This window comes from Gobio gobio, assembly GCF_949357685.1.
Source record: "Gobio gobio genome assembly, chromosome: 21".
In the NCBI taxonomy this organism is placed as follows: Eukaryota; Metazoa; Chordata; class Actinopteri; order Cypriniformes; family Gobionidae; genus Gobio; species Gobio gobio.
Genome location: NC_137117.1, coordinates 42456465 through 42473468, shown reverse-complemented (window position 1 = coordinate 42473468; position 17004 = coordinate 42456465).

Here is a 17004-nt window from a genome sequence, read left to right as displayed (position 1 = left end):
TTTGGCAATCAAATGTGGGAGGGACCTAAAGACAACCGTGTGGCGAATACTTCAGAGTATCTTCTCTAATCACCTTTCCATTAATACAACCTGGACTGGTGTAGGGGATAAAGCATGTTTTAGAGACATGTTCCTGAAGACCATTGTTCAAAGTAATATATATATAAAAATATATAAATTTGTTATATATTTAAGTAGATGTGTGTGGCCTTATGCCATTCAAATGGAATGACAGATCTGTATTTTCTGCAGGAGCCATCCGGAAGAACCCGGCAACCCAGGATGCCACTGATGAGGCGGTCCAGGTTAACGTTATGCGTTACCTGAAAGGAACATCTGATCGTGAAGGCGGAAAAAGACGCTGCACAGCTGAGAGGGACCCACAGCCGACCTCTTCACCTAGGCTGACTACTGACACCTGGAACCCTTTCTTTATCCTGCAGTCAGTAACGACCCCTAAAGAAGCCAGAAGTTTCAGGCTACACTCACCCAATCCACACTGTTCACTGTGGAAATTACTTTTTTTTTTATTCCCTGTGACCCTGCCTTGAAGGCAGCTCCTTGGATGGATATGGGATGGCGAGGTTGTTTGTCCTTTATATAGGCGCACAAGAAATCACTGAAGATTTGCGCTGCCTCATTCTGGAGGTCGGGGAAAACCAGAGAACCCATAGTCAGGCTTGTTATAATGTTCTGTTCTACTACTGTTCTATTCTTCTCCAGAGCTTTACTCTAAATTATTACCATTTATCCTATTGTTAGAAATGGCTTGTTAAATGTGATGTTATACCTCGATTTATTTGGTATCCTGCACATTCTTTGGTACCAAATATCCTCATTATTTGATATAATGTTTAATGGTAATTCTTTTCATCCCAGAGCTGACCTCTTTGTTATTAACAAATATTGTAAGTGTTATAATTTGCTTGTAAGGCTGTTTTTTTTTTTTAAACCAAAATTTAATTGGAAACATGCAGGTTCTTTAGTAAAAATGTTTTTTTTTTGTTATTTATAGGCCTATTTAAGCTTATTTATTGTCTGTTATTTGTATTTCATTTATATTATCTTGTATCATTGACAGTTACTGTACTTTGAAATGTGGAATAAAAATGCCAAATGGGAATTTATCTGGTTTGTTCAATTATTATCCATCATAAACTGCATGTTACAAATATATGAATAATAAATAAATAAATATATATTATTTATTACACAATAAGCGGAGGCAGATCGCTCGAAAAAAGCGTTTGCCTCCGCCGGGCCGCCTTCTGGTATAAAGGCGGCGGAACGGCGGTTTGCCTGCGGGCCGGCGGCGGAACGAAGGCGGTAGGAAGCCGGCTGCCGCTTTTAAAAAGCGGCTGCCGCCGGCGGTGCGCCGTCAAACGTGTTTGCGATTACGCAATTCTGCCGCCGCCGGTGGTCCGCCGACTCATTGCTATCTGGGTATAAGCTTTTCATTGAAAAACAGTGGTCTGTCCTCGATGCTTGAGGTTTAGACCTTTAGAATGATATATAGTTTGTCAAGATTAATTATGTTTTTTTTACGTTAAATCTATTAACAAACATTACACTCGTGCTAAAAATAGCGCTTCAACCCGGGCACGTCCTCATACAGCTTAAGGTGTTAACATATATAACATATAAAAAAATATATATGTGAACTCAACTGACATGAGCTTAGAGTACTCATAACTGTTGGTTTTTAAACTCAAATTATTTGAGGTAATTCGTTTCCTCAAATGTAATGAGTTTGCTTAACTCATTAGGTTTGACTTTGTGTGTGCTATTGTGAACTAGCAGTAACTAGCAAGCTCCCTGAGTTCATTTAAAGTTTGTAATTTCTGTTGTTTTACTCATTATAGTGAAGTTTTAGTTGCAAAAAGTATTTGAATGCAGTGTAAAGTTGAATTGGATATTAAGAAATAAACTTGGTTTAGTGGACTCAATTAAAATAAGTTCAGAATACTCATAACTACAGTTTTTTTTACTTCAATTAAGTTTGTTAAACTGAATTGAATTGAGGTAATCAGTTTCCTCAAAATAAACGAGTTAGCTTAACTTGTTGGGTTTTACAGTGTAGGAGTAAACCAATGGAATTTAGGAAATATTTATACAAATCAGCTGTAACGGAAAGCAAGTGCTGTCTTGAATGATCAGTTGCATCCCTTAAGGAATGATTTTCAGTTACTTCCTTCTGGTCGCTGGCTTGTGGCTTCGAGATGGAAGACTAGACGGTACAGGAATACTTTTGTTCCAGCAGCAATTGAAATTTTAAATAATATGAGTAAGAGCGATGTTTTAGTATTTGATAGTTAATTTGGATAGAGGATATGTGCGTGTCATGGTGCAGCTTGTCATGTTAATCTGTATGTGAAATGTTATTTATATGTCTTCAATGTCTCTGTTTTTGGATGACCGAATTCTTCTTTTATCTGCAAAACAATTTTACCTGCGGGTATGAAATAAAGATACCTTACCTTACCTTACCTTACCTTACCAGACAGCAGATAAATGACAATCCACCTGTCACTCAAAGTGGCCACGCCCTTAATTTTGCAGAACTTTAAGGCTTTATATAATGTAAATGAATGAGTTATAAAAAAATGCACCCCCCTCACAGTTGTCATGAAGGGCAAAATTAGATACATAGACCAAAACCACAATTTGTACCACTTTAAACTTTTCTGCTGTAAAGTTAGGCATTTTAACATGGGGCTCAATGAGATTCTGAAATTCAAAATTTTTAGCAGTTGTGTTTGAGTCCCTCAATCGTCCTCAGTGTGAAAAGATGGATCTCAAAATCATACAGTCACTGCTGGAGAGGGTTCAAATATGCAAAAGGTGCTGGAAAACTGAAGAATGTGCAGGACCTGGAGGATTTTTCTGAAGAACATTGGGCAGTTTAACTGCTCAGGACAAACAAGTCTCAAGGTCTCAAGGTCTCTGGTCTCAAGAGTGTGCATCTGCCTTAGATTGCTCCTGCCTGATCGATTGATCCTGTCTGCCTGCTGTGTCTGTTGCTCTGTAGCTCAAGCCTGTAGCTCTGTAGAGCCTTGCTTACGTTTGAATCTTTATTTTGATATTTCCTCTTTCTTCTACTGCTAAATATAACTTACTCATCACCATACATTGTTTAAAAATTGCCTATCACATTAAATTTGACATCGCTATCTTTTAATCTAAATCACCATCACACGTTAGCATTTCGTTTGCCTGTTAGCTATCTCTGCACCCGGGTCTCCCTTTTTCTGAGTCCATAGCTTGGATTAGTAAATTGTGTCCAGCAAACGATTGTGGTAAGTGGTAAATTGGATGAATCAACAAACACGGTAAGTCATGTCTTGTCCTGTTATTATCACTTGCACCGCATGTCGCATGTTTAGTATAGGCTTCTCCGCTGGCGAACAGGGCTTCATATGTGATAAATGTAAGGAGATAGTTAGGCTGACGGAGAAGATTTCAGAATTAGAAACACGCATCCATACTTTATCTGAGAGTAGTGAGGATGTAACAGCTTTAGACACTGATTTGGATGCGAATAGCTTAGTGAACTCTGTACATTCTTCGGTTCCGGCTGCAGGGCCCTCGCAGCAGGGAAACTGGGTAACAGTGAGGCAGCATAGTCGCAGACCAAAGAACCGCTTTTCCGTTCCGGTTAGAACATCAAACAGGTTCTCCCCTCTCAGTGAAGCACCCACTGAGTATCCTGTTGAAAGTGCCCTAGTCATTGGCGATTCTATTACACGGAACGTGAAGATAGAGACACCAGACACCATAGTCACTTGTTTACCGGGAGCCAGAGCACCTGACATCAAAGCAAATTTAAAAGTGCTGGCTAAAGCTAATCGTAAATTCTCTAAGATTATTATTCACGTCGGCACTAATGATGTTCGACTTCGCCAGTCGGAGATCACCAAAATTAACATTAAAGAGGTGTGTGAACTCGCTAGTATGATGTCAGAGGCTGTTTTTTGTTCTGGACCGCTCCCGGCAAAAAGGAGTGATGAGATAGTTAGCAGACTATCATCACTCAATGGCTGGTTGTCTAAGTGGTGTCTGCAAAATAACATAGGGTTCATAGACAATTGGACAAGTTTTTGGGGCAGACCTGACCTGTTGAAGAAGGATGGCATCCATCCCTCTTGGGGTGGTGCTGCTCTTCTCTCTAGTAATTTGGCACATAGTCTTAGAGCTAAACCTTGACTCACTAGGGCCCAGGTCAGGAAGCAGACAAACTGGCTAAACCGACCGTCTGCTTGCTGTCTCACGTTACCGGAGTCAGATAAATCCCAGCACATAGAGACTCTTTCACCTAGATATTATCATATAGAGACTGTGTCTGTTCCCCGAATGAGTAAATACAAAAAAACATCCATGAAAACCATTCAACAGTAAAAATTTAATTGATGTCCAACAAATAAACAAAAGATATAATACAGATGAACAATTGATAAAGCTTGGGTTGCTGAATATTAGATCCCTTTCCCCAAAAGCGCTTATTGTTAATGATATTATTACAGATAATAATCTAGATGTGCTCTGTTTGACAGAAACCTGGCTAAAACCTGACGACTACATTACCTTAAATGAGTCCACCCCCCAAGATTATTGTTATAAACATGTAACACTCCACTAAACAGCTTAGTGGAGTTTACACTATTTAATGGGACCACTCGTTCCTATTAGCTAAATCAAAAATATGGAGGAGTATAAAACACAAGACAAATCAGATTGTAAAGCCAAAATCACCAGTGTATTAACAAGACACAAATATACCCAAAATAACATTTACTCAATCGTGAATGTGTGTGTGTGTGTGTGTGTGTGTGTGTGTGTGTGTGTGTTTGTGTGAGCGAGGTGCATAAGTCTTTATGTCCAGCGTGTAACGTTACTATGTACAAAGTCAGATCCGTCTCACCGGCCACGTTGACAACTCCAGGAGCAGTATCTGTGTGTTGTCCAGCTGTTTAAAGTCCTCCGGAATGAGTATTCCACAGTCCAAGGAAACGGATATACTCCACAGAAGATCGGCAGTCAATGCTCAAAAAATCAGCCAGCAAAAAACTCAGGTAATCCGATACGATCGGGTCCGTAGTGTGAATGAATGAGCGCGCTCTCGATCGCCGGTTTGCCGGTACTATATTAAAAACCACACTCCCACACAGTAAAATCCCCAGAGTTAAATTAACACTGCTCAGAGAACATTTGGTCCCACTCTACAGAGTGTTAAAGTAACACTGAATCAGTGTTAAAGTTAATGAGATAATTAAGAGATTAATTAAGTGATAATTGACCATTAGTGGTGAACACCTGATGATAATGAGTAGAATCACTGAAGGAAAGAGAAAAAGAAAAACACAAGAACTACGACTGACTATTAAAAAGACATTCAATCTCTGAAGATCTCAGCAGAGGAGGATTAAACAACTCCACAAACAGCATTACCAGCTTCACACATTACTAACCAGACAGACTTTATTTCTATCAGATGACTACAGAAGCTCTTATTGAGGTTTAGATGTTGATGTTTTATTGAAAATTAAAGTTGTTTGAAGTTACCATTATTGTAATAAGTGTTTGCTTTAATTGGGCTCTTGACCCTTGACTTGCCAACATAAGTTTTTCTCTGGCTGCTGTAACTGTTCGTTACGGTGAAAATGGCAAGAAAATCTCGACGCTTGTTGTTTATGATACAGTTGTTATCATCATATAGTGCCTTATTTGCTGATCCCCTGAAAGTCATTGATTATAGGAGCATTGTGATTCTAGGGCAGAAGATCCAGCAATGTTATCATCAGAGAAACTAAACAATTATCAAAAAATGTTTACGTATGATTTGTACTGCGGTTTAATAACACATCACACAATAAGCACTTCTAACTCCTGCGAGTTTTACTCACACACACATATCAAGAATCTGCCTATGAATCTCAACAATGGTGACATGCTTCATGCCACAATGCATTCTGGGTGCATCACGCAAAACTCATCTATGGCTCCCAGAATGCATTGTGGCATGAAGCATGTCACCATTGTTGAGATTCATAGGCAGATTCTTGATGTCTGTGTGTGAGTTCATCTCGCAGGAGTTAGAAACGATTAGTGTACAATCGGTTGCAAAACTTATTCAGCTTTTCTGATTAAAACAGTGTTGGATCTTTTCTAAAATCACAATAAAAAAAGTGAATAGTATATTGCTCATACTCAGTCATAAAATCAATGAATTAAATCATTATACAATGATCATATTCTCATCATCGAGCAGCCGACAGCATCTGATTGTGTTTACTCTTGCTATAGCAAACTCAGTTACAGCAGCCAGAGAAACACTAATGTTAAAAAGTCATCAAACTGCCCAACTAAAGAAAACACTGATCACCATGATGGTCACATTAAAAACTAACAATTTTCACAACAAAATCAAACAAAACATTTGTTAATTCTCAATAAGAGACGTCTGACAGAAATAAAGTCAGTCTGGTTAGTAATGTGTGAAGCTGGTAATGCTGTTTGTGGAGTTGTTTAATCCTCCTCTGCTGAGATCTTCAGAGATTTAATGTCTTTTTTATAGTCAGTCGTAGTTCTTGTGTTTTTCTTTTTCTCTTTCCTTCAGTGATTCTACTCATTATCATCAGGTTTTCATCACTAATGGCCAATCATCACTTAATTAATCTCTCAATTATCTCATTAACTTTAACACTGATTCAGTGTTACTTTAACACTCTGTAGAGTGGGACCAAATGTTCTCTGAGCAGTGTTAATTTAACTCTGGGGATTTTACTGTGCAGTTCCTGTTTGGGTGACGTGTTATCACGTGACACTCCGTCTCGCCCGGAACGCATCTCGCGAGACGGGAGATAAAGCTCAATAACACAGACAGGTTAGGGAGAAATACAGAACACAGGAGATAGCATTTAAAACAAATGACCAACTAATCACTCTTATTAGTTGATCTACCATAAATATGCTTCCCCTTATGTGGCCACGCTACATAGACCCCCCCCCCAGCCAGCCATCGGCATCGGAGGAGATCGTCCGAACCAGCGTTTCAGGTTAACCACATTTACAATGTCTGTTTTAAGTGGGTCACCCCAACGAACTGTGTAATTTATTGGCCCCATTTTTTTGGTTATTTCAGCCGGTCCCTCCCACTTGGGCGCTAGCTTAGCAGAGAATGTATTAGAGGCAGAAGAGATATGATGAGTTTTTATCCAGACTAGATCACCCGGCTGAAACTGCGCATCTTTCCGTCGGGAATTGTAATATCTAGCTTGTCTGGCTTGCTGCACACCCACTCTTTGCTTTACTTCCTCTGCAATGATGTTCTGTCGTTCCAGTAGATTATACGAGGTTTGGTCTGGGGTGGGCGGTTTGAGGATTAACCTCTCCAGCGGTCCGAGAAGCTGCCTGCCCAGCATTAACTCTGCCGGTGTTCTACCGGTGGTTTCTTGGTGTGCAGTGTTAATAGCGAATCTTAACTCAGGTAACCACTGGTCCCAGGCTTGATGGTATTGTCCCACGTATGATGCAATCATTGTTTTTAATGTCCGGTTTACCCTTTCTGTCAGGTTTGTCTGAGGGTGATAGCTGGTGGTGAGTTTTTGGATACTTCCCCAGGTCTTGCATAACTCAGCCAGTATGTTGGAGGTGAATTGTGCTCCTCTGTCTGAGATCAAGTACTTGGGAACCCCCCAACGAGTAAAAACTTCTTCCCTTAGAATTTTGACAATCTTTTGTGTCTTACTATCCCTAAGGGGGAACATCTACCCATTTAGTGTAGTAATCCACTACCACTAAGAGGTAAGTGTTTTTGCTTCTTGCTGAGGGGAAAGGGTCCCATTAAATCCATACCCAGTGTATGACCTGGTTCTGTCACTTGAGTATGCTGTAGAAAACCGCTGGGTTTGGTGTTGTCATGTTTATATTTTTGACAGATATCGCAACCCTTGACGTACTGCCAGACGTCTTTGCGGACCGTAGGCCACCAAGCCACCTCCAAGAGCCTCATCAGCGTTTTTAGTCGACCCAGATGTCATCCTAGTGGGTTGTCATGAAAGTAATGTAAAAAGCTAGGAATTAATGCCTGAGGAACCACCAATTGTATTTGTCTCCGTTGTTCTTTACCGGTACCTGTCGATACAACACCCCCTGTTGGACCTCGAAGGTAATCTTTTGGTCTTGTACCTTCCTGACTTTGGGGTCTGACTTCAGGAGAGCCAAAGTGCTGTCAGTTTTCCGCTAGTGTGTGAGGTATGTCTGATGAACACCCAGTCGTTGTTATGGTCATACAGTGCGCATCTTCCCTCTCCTCAGCTTCACCGACTCTGGACAAGGCATCTGGCCCCAGGTTGAGACATCCCTTCCTATGATGTACTTGGAAATTGAACTGCTGCAACCTAAGAGTCCATCGGGTCAGTCGAGAGGAGGTCTTGGGACTATTGAAGGCCCATGTTAAAGCAGCATGATCGCTGTAAATGTCAAACTGACTCCCTTCAAGGTAATGCCTCCATTTTTCAATGCCAGCGCCAGCGTTGTTATGGCCTAAATTAATACACGATTGATTAACTTTTTTGAACATTATTCTTTAACATTTGTCTTTCTAACATTTTTACTGTACATCTATGAAATGCACTTTCTGTAAAGCTGCTTTGAAACAATGTGTATTGTGAAAAGCGCTATACAAATAAATTTGAATTGAATTGAATTGAATTTTTCCGCTGCCCAAACCACGGCCAGACACTCTTTTTCAGAGGTGGAGTAATTTAGTTCCGCTCCTCGTAATGTCCTAGAAGCATAAGCTATTACTCTTTCCCCTTCAGGTGTTTGCTGGGTGATAATGGCTCCTAGACCTACATCACTGGCGTCCGTATGCACCTGGAAAGATTGGTTAAGGTCGGGTTGCATCAATACCGGTGGGTCTTGTAGCACTTGTTTGATGGTATCCATGCTGGCTTGACACTCAGAAGTCCAGTCCCATTTTACTCCCATCTTTTTCAGGTGATTCAAAGGTGCAGTGATGTCAGCAAAATGGGGAATGAATTTGTGGTACCAGCCTGCTAATCCCAAGAAGCGTTGGAGAGCTTTGAGGTCTTTGGGAGGAGGATACTGGGCAACAGCCAGTGTCTTTTCAGAGTCAACCTCTACTCCTTTCACTGAGACTATGTGGCCCAGGAACTTCAACTGTCTTTTAAAAAAGTGACACTTCTTCATGTTAAGGGTAAGAGATGCCTTTTCCAGTCTTTGCATTATGGAGTTCAAGTGTTTTATGTGTTCCTCTAATGATCGGGAATAGATGATAATATCATCTATGTACACAAAACAGAATTTTCCTCTCAATTCTGCCAGAATCTTCTCCATAAGCCTCTGGAATGTGGCAGCGGCATTCCGTAGCCCATTTGGCATGGATCGGAATTGGAATAACCCCTGGTTGGTGATGAAGGCTGTTTTTTCTTTGCTCCCTTCCTCCATATCCACCTGCCAATATCCTGACTGCAAATCCAGTGTACTGAACCAGGTGGCGCCGTCTAGTGATTCCAAGATGTCATGAATAAGCGGCATTGGATAAGCATCAGGAATGGTCTTGCTGTTGAGCCTCCTATAGTCCACACCGAACCTGTAGGATCCATCAGGTTTAGGGACCAGGACTACAGGTGAAGACCATGGAGAGCAGGAAGGTTCAATGATGTGGTCTTTTAGCATTTGGTCCACTTGGTCATCAATGATCTTTTTCTTGAATGGTGAGACCCTGTAGGCTCTAGATTTCATTGGAATTTTATCCGATAGGGTAATTTTGTGATGTTCCACTGACGTATTGCCCAGGACATTCGACGTGGAGCGAGGCCAGGTATTCATCAACTTCAACAACTCCTCGGGATTGTCGGAGTCCCATCTCGATGCACCCTCAGTGTCCAGGGCGGTTCCCAGGTGTGAGGTAAGGCGTAGTAAAGACTAACCGTGGCATTATGGGATCCTCTTTCACCCACCGGCATTACGGACAGCTCCGGATTAATCAGGGCGGATAAGAAGGGATAGTACATATATCCTTTTCCCATTTTCAGGCCGTATCTACCCTGGCTGACATCCACGATGGCTTCAGCCGCCCTCAGGAAATCCAAGCCAGCTATAATGGAAAACGCCAGGTGATCATCCTTCATTATATATGTCTCCACTCTGCACACTTTATCATGCCACTTATAGCAGATGGTTTTCTAGTTCATAGCTTGGTGCACTTTTCCATCGGCCATGATGAAGCGCTGAGGGGAACCTGTAGTGTCAGATGAAGCCTCGCCTCCTAGCTGTCTCCAAAGGTTTTCCTGCATCAGTGTGTAAGTACTCCCTGTATCCACCACTGCCTTCACCTCTTTACCCTTTACTATTACCGGCACCAAGAGAAGAGTATTTAGTGAATGGGGTTGAGCTATAGAGAGTCCTGCAAAGTTTTTGGAAAACTGACGTTCAGGTGGTTTTTTATTGGTCTTTTCTTTACCATTCTGACTGTCCACCTTCTGCCAGTAATCCTTCGCCCCCATACAGTCCTTCTCCACCATAGAGCCCACCTTAACCAGCTGTTCCACTGTCCTCACCGTCCCTCTTAAACAGCCTGCGACTCTTGGATTAATGTTGTTAAGGATGCGGCTCACCATTTCTTCCTCTGTGATATCGGGCTTCCACTTCAGGCAAAGTGCTCGGTAATCATAGGCAAAATCTCTCAGACGTTGACGTGGCTGCTGAACCAGAGATCTCAGCTTATCTTCCACTTCCGTGAGGTAATCATCTGGAAGAAACGCACACATAAAAGCCTCTTTGAAAGATTGCCAATCTGTTACCTTGCTCTTCTCTGCCTTCCACCAGCTCAGAGCAGGTCCTCTCAGAACCGTGCTCAGGGTGCCCACAAGCTCCACACCGGGAAGTGGCCTGATATCCAGAAAGTTTTCACACTGTTCGATGAAGTTGAGCACCTCCGACGTCTCGCAGGAGTCACCAAAGGTGGGAAACTCCAGCCGAATCGGGGGCTGCCCGCAGAAGGACGACGAACTTGGAACCACCGGAGGAATAAGCACATCAGTAAGTGGAGGAGATGCATGGGAGATATCATACGTAGCATTAACAGTCTTAGATGGAGGGAATTTAACTCTAGTAGCTGGTATAGGAGTTCTATGATCTTGAATAGTTGACATGGCGGTAATAGGGCTATATGGCTGTAATCTAGAGGGAGAATGGGTACTGGTGAAACGTAATTTATTCAATTTATTTTCCCATTTTTCATCTCTTCTCAGGAAACAATCAGCCACAGCAGTCTCCAACTTTTCCAGTGAGCGACAGAAATAATCCTCTAACTCTGCTAAGCCATTGTCCACTGCCTCCCGGAAACTAGTTTCCCTATTAAGTGAACTGTCAGCCGAGTGCTTATAATCCTGTTCAACGGATGTGACTTTTGAATTAAGAGCCAATATATCAACTTTGAGCCCATCAATCTCAGATTGCATTCTTTGTACCAGGTTTACATTCACTACACAGCTATCATCCTCATCATCATCATCATCCTCATCATCAGTAATATACAATGAGCTAAGCATAGACGTTATTTCCCCAGTGGGATTGCGTCTAGTGACAAACGGGCCTGCAGTAAAATCAGCACTGCGTGTCTCTCCAGATTTATTAGTTCCAGGTACGTTATCATTGTCAACAACAGCTGGTGTAACATTTTCTGCATTTACATTTGTCTCTTCCTCCATATTTACAAACTTCCACAATAATAAAAAAATCAAAAAGAAACAGAACGGTCCCCGTACGGGCCACCAATATGTAACACTCCACTAAACAGCTTACAGCTTACTAAACAGAGGACTTTCAGAGGCATCAGATTTCAACTAAAATATCTTAATTTCTGTTCCGAAGATGAACGGAGGTCTGTCGGGTGTCGAACGACATTAGGGTAAGTAATTAATGACAGAATTTTCATTTTTGGGTGAACTAACCCTTTAAGCATTAACACACCAGTAGTTAATGATTAACTGAACATATAGTAAATGTACCCCATAGTGATAACTTTCTTCACAGGTTGGTGGAGTGATAGGGGCGTGTTTTGTGTCACACCGTGTCCTAACTACACGCAATGCGACGCCGCAACACGCGATTCCATGTTAATTAGAGCTTTTGTCCTAACGGGAACAACAACACAAAACATGGCAATGATAATCTCAGGTAATGTTTATGTGGTTTATTTAATGTTAAAAGTGTGTAATGTGACTTTGAATATCATTTAGTGCTCCCAGCTTTGTAAAGTTGTCGTACTAAAAGCAACAATGGATAGTTCACCTCAGATCTTGGAATTAAATGGATCAAGAACGTTCAAACTGTGAACAAACAAGTATATTCAAAGACAAATATTGTTTTAGTAACTTTATGGGCCCTATTTTAACGATCTGAAACGCAAGTGTCAAAACGCGAAGCGCAAGTAACTTTGTGGGCGGGTCTCGGCGCTGTTGCTATTTTCCCGGCGGGATAATTGGCTCTTGCGCCCGGCGCAAATCTAAAATGGGTTGGTCTGAAGAAGCTTCATTATTCATAGGTGTGGTTTGGGCGTAACGTGAATAAACCAATCCGAGCGTCATCCAACATTCCCTTTAAAAGCAGGTGCGCAAGTTCCATTATGGATTGCTATTATTATGGCGTATTTACCAGGCGCACGCCAGGAGCGGTTCACAGCCGAGGAGACTGATGTTCTTGTAAGAGCAGTGAAAGACAGAGAAGTGAAGTTGTAATGTTGTACATTATGGTAAAGGTGATTTCACAGTCTTTTTTTTTTTCAGTCTTTCAGTTTTTTCAGTTTTTCAGTCGATTTTTTTTCCTGGTTCTTGACGGACAAACCAATTTGTCAGATGTCCTTATATACATATATGTCTTGCCACTATTGGGCAAACAGGTCTTATCCTTAATTATTACAATTAGCCTGAATCATTTGTAAGCTAGATTTATGCCTATTTTTTCACATCTTCGTGGCACACCACAATGATTTCCGTCATCTCATGTGTTAATATTTTTTTAGTGTAACAATTTATGATTTGCAAAAATAACTGTTGCATCTGTGTAGATTACATGAGCAAAGTGTATGCGCGTTGTGCACGCTATACATTATGGTCAAGCATGCGCCCTTAAAATAGCATAATGAACAACGCGCAACGCGCCACTGACTTTAGACTAGGTTTTTTCTGGTCAGTGGCGCAATTGTTTAATGGAACAGCAAAATAGCACCAGGGATTGTTTGCGCCGGAACACGCCTCCTTTTTTGCGCTGAACCGCCCAGGTAGCACAAGTTCATTCACTAGTTTAGCGACGTGCTTCTGTGGAGGGAAAAGCGCGCTTTGCGCGGGTGCAAAATAGGAATGACACATGCGTCGGTGTACAAAGTCAATTGCGCTGGGTGCAAGATAGGGCCCAATATATATTTTTAGTAATGCTTGAATGGCATCATATTTGTGAATTTGATTATTTATCTATTTCCTTGCGAGTGCCGTCAAGATTAATCTCTGGTGCCATAGCCTACACTTGCCACGAGAGCCCGGCCACACGCTGTTCTGATTGGCTGTGGTTTTTGATTGATTTTGTCGCATCTCGTAGTCTCGTTCCGCTATAGAAAAGTGAAGCCTCCAGAGGTCTGAATATGCCGCTGACATTTTGCGCAGATTTGGGACAGAGTTTGCGCATTAGTGACCTCGGGACCGGAGTCTGCCCAGTAGAGAGCAGGAAGTAGCACTTCCCATTCCCTCGTCTTTTGAATGGGATTTTGGTTAAATGGCTGAAATAAGGTCTGTGTTGAACACAAGCTCAATACACTGTTATGGTTTATTCCATGACATAAAATACATCAGTATTACCCCACTTCTGATTTTTAGAAGCTGTTATGTGTCTTGAAAAGGCGGTTTATTTATTAAAAATAAAAAAACAAAAGAAATTACATGTACATAAGTATTCACAACCTTTGCTCAATACTTGTAGCACCTTTGGCACCAATTGCAGCTTCAAGTCTTTTTGGCACACCTATTTCTGGGCAGCTTCTCCCATTCTTCTTTGCAGGACCTCTCAAGATCCATCAGGTTGGATGGGGAGCGTCGGTGCACAGCCATTTTTAGATCGCTCTAGAGATGTTCAATCAGGATCCAGTCTGGGCTCGGGCTGGGCCACTCAAAGACATTCACAGAGTTGTCCAATAGCCACTCCTTTGCTATCTTGGCTGTGTGCTTAGGGTCGTTTTCCTTTTGGAAGATAAACCTTCGCCCCAGTCTGAGGCCCAGAGTGCTCTGGAGCAGGTGTTCATGAACGATGTCTCTGTACATTGCTGCATTCATCTTTCCCTCGATCCTGACTAGTCTCCCAGTTCCTGCCGCTGAAAAACAGCCCCACAGCATGATGCTGCCACCACCATGCTTCACTGTAGGGATGGGGAGGTCTACAGACAATTCCTTGGACTTCATGGTTTGGTTTGTGCTCTGACATGCACTGTTAACTGTGGGACCTTATATACACCTTATAGGTGTGTGCCTTTCCAAATCATGTCAAATCAACTAAATTTACCACAGGTGGACTCCAATCAAGTTGTAGAAACATCTCAAGGATGATCAGTTGAAACAGGATTCACCTGAGCTCCATTTTGAGTGTTTTGAGGCAAAGGCTGTGAATCAATCAATTAATTCAAAATCAAATCCCTTTATTGTCACACAACCATATCAGTCCTTCCAGAAAAATGCGGCTTTTTTTTGTGATTGTTCCGGGCAAAAATCCTTGATTATGCGGCACGTTTTCTTAAAAAATGCGATGAAAAATGCGGGATATTTATGCAATTTTATGCGATAAAATTGCGGGAACTTGCAAAAACTGCGGTTTGATGAGAAAGAGAAAAAAAGCACTACATCACAGAAAGTGCTGGAATATTTAAGTTCTCATCTTGTTTTATTGAAGACCTTAATAATGGCTCAAATTTACAAAACATTTAGTCAATCAAGTTCTGTAGCTTTACAAAAGGAATATGCTACAACTTCTGAAAAAATTAATAAATAACTTCCTGTTTTACAGATGTCGCTATACAAAACAGACATTTGAGTGCTTCCAATGCACAAAGTGCAATCTCTTAAAGGGTTAGTTCACCTAAAAATGAAAATTCTGTCATTAATGACTTCCCTTTATGTTGTTGGATACAAATTAAGATATTTTAGTTGAATTCCGATGGCTCAGAAAGGCCTCCATTGGCACAATGTACACTCTCAAGACCCATAAAAGGTAGCCTACTAAAGACGTCGTTACAAAGTCCATCTCACTACAGTGGTTCTACAATAACTTTATGAAGCGACGATAATAGTTATTGTGTGCAAAAAAAACTAAATAACGACTTATATAGTGATGACTGATTTCAAAACACAGCATCATGATGCTATGAATCATCGAGTCGATTCATGATTCGGATCGCGTGTCAAACTGCTGAAATACGTGACTTTGGCGATCCAACCCGCTGAATCGACTCATTGATTCATAACGCTTCAAACCGCTGAATCAACTCATTGATTCATAACGCTTCAAACCGCTGAATCGACTCATTGATTCATAACGCTTCAAAGCTGTGTTTTGAAATCAGTCAGCACACAGGGAAACTGCTTTGCTCTTTTGCTGTTATTTTTGTTGGACAATGGGAGTTTGTGCTTCATCATGGTTTCACCGGTATCTATGGTTTCTCCACGGGGTTTGAAGCTTTCCGATGACGTTCGCGTCGGGTAATCACGTCACTTCAAAACGTTCCCATGGCAATAGGCGGAAATGGCGGCTCTTTTGTGAAGTAAAAGAACATTTTTCAACTTTCTGCTAATATATATGACTTTTTTTGCAACGAAAATGCGGGGATTATGAAATCATGATAGCCCCGCATATTTTGCACGCGGAAATAGGCAATTTATGCGGCGAAAGTGCGGCGTATTTGAAAAAATGCGGCCCCCGCATGAATATGCGGACTTTGGCTGATTATGCGTTAAATCACGCGATCGCATAATCGCGTTTTTCTGGAGGGACTGCCATATACACAAGTGCAACAGTAGGTGAAATTCTTAGGTGCAGTTCCGAGCAACATGGCAGTCATGACATGAGACGTGTGACATTTACACCAAAATCAGATTACACATCTAATGCGCGCACAGTTACTCACAGCACAGTATACACTAACAATATACAATAAATGGTATACGCAATGTGAGCGCACAATTTCTCACAGCACAATACACTTTAAACAATATACACTAAACATATATACATTACGCTATAATAATATTCAATGTACAGTATACAATATTCACAATATAGACATCCATAGTCATCCATGTCTACAATAGAAATGCTATATATATATACAGTATATATATATAGTAAATCTACAGTAGGTTGTGCTGTGTTGACATTCAGTCCAGTAATATGTTGTGATCCTGATGGACCAAGAGTTAAGAAGTCTAATTGCTTGTGGGAAGAAGCTGTTCTGGAGTCGGCTAGTGCGTGTTCTGATGCTGCGGTACCGCCTGCCTGATGGTTGCAGCGAGAGCAGCCCATGGCTCGGGTGGCTAGAGTCTCTGATGATCCTCCAAGCTTTTTTCACACACCACCTGGCATACATTTCCTGGAGGGAGGGAAGCTCACCTCCGATGATGTAGCTGGCAGTGCACACTATCCTTTGCATGGCTTTGCGTTTGTCGTATCATCAGCAAACTTAATGATGGTATTGGAGCTGTGGTTTGCCACACAGTCATGTGTGTACAAGGAGTACAAGCGTGGACTGAGAACACAGCCCTATGGGGCTCCAGTGTTGAGGGTCAATGATGAGGAGATGTTGCACAGTGCATCATTCTTTCTACCACGTCTCCTACCCGCCCATAGTGAGCATGCATGAAGTGGCCTACTTAATGCATTAGATAACCCTGCACCCTCTAACTAAGATTAGAACTGGTGAGTTTGTGTCTGTGAGATCACGAC